Raw genomic sequence first — 715 nt, 5'->3', positions numbered from 1 at the left:
GAGCTGTTCCGGGGAGGGAGGGGGGGGAGGGAGAGGCGCCCCGCCACCGTCACCATCGGGCTCCCCACAGCTTGGACCACCCGATGCCACAAGGCCGGCTGACTAGTCTGTTCCATGCCCCAGGGATCTGGAGGAATCCTGGGATTAACTTTGGAGACAGAGACCTCTGTCTCCTCGAGTCACAACTGGTGATAAGAGCAGTGAGGTAAGTGGCTGCGTGACCCGAGACCTGCTCTCGGACGGCGGCCTGCTACCCAAGGGGGGGTCGGGCCCGTTTTGGAATCCCAGCTAGGGGACAGTGTGTGTGGTTCAGTGTGAATGGAAGGTGAGCATTTCCAGCTGGGGCTCGGAAGAAAGGCTTTAACTCTCACCGAGCAGCGTGGACACGCCTCCGTGTTCTCGTATGACTCTCACTGAGCAGCGTGGATGTGCCTCCGTGTTCTCGTATGACTCTCACTGAGCAGCGTGGATGTGCCTCCGTGTTCTCGTATGACTCTCACTGAGCAGCGTGGACCCTCCTCCGTGTTCTCGTATGACTCTCACCGAGCAGCGTGGACGTGCCTCCGTGTTCTCGTATAACTCTCACTGAGCAGCGTGGACATGCCTTCATGTTCTCATATGACTCTCGCCGAGCAGCGTGGACGCTACTCCGTGTTCTCGTATAATTCTCACCGAGCAGCGTGGACGTGCCTCCGTGTTCTCGTATGACTCTCAC

This window comes from Tupaia chinensis, unplaced genomic scaffold (assembly GCF_000334495.1).
Source record: "Tupaia chinensis unplaced genomic scaffold, TupChi_1.0 Scaffold000161_1, whole genome shotgun sequence".
In the NCBI taxonomy this organism is placed as follows: domain Eukaryota; kingdom Metazoa; phylum Chordata; class Mammalia; order Scandentia; family Tupaiidae; genus Tupaia; species Tupaia belangeri.
Note: the sequence above shows the minus strand (reverse complement) of the source record.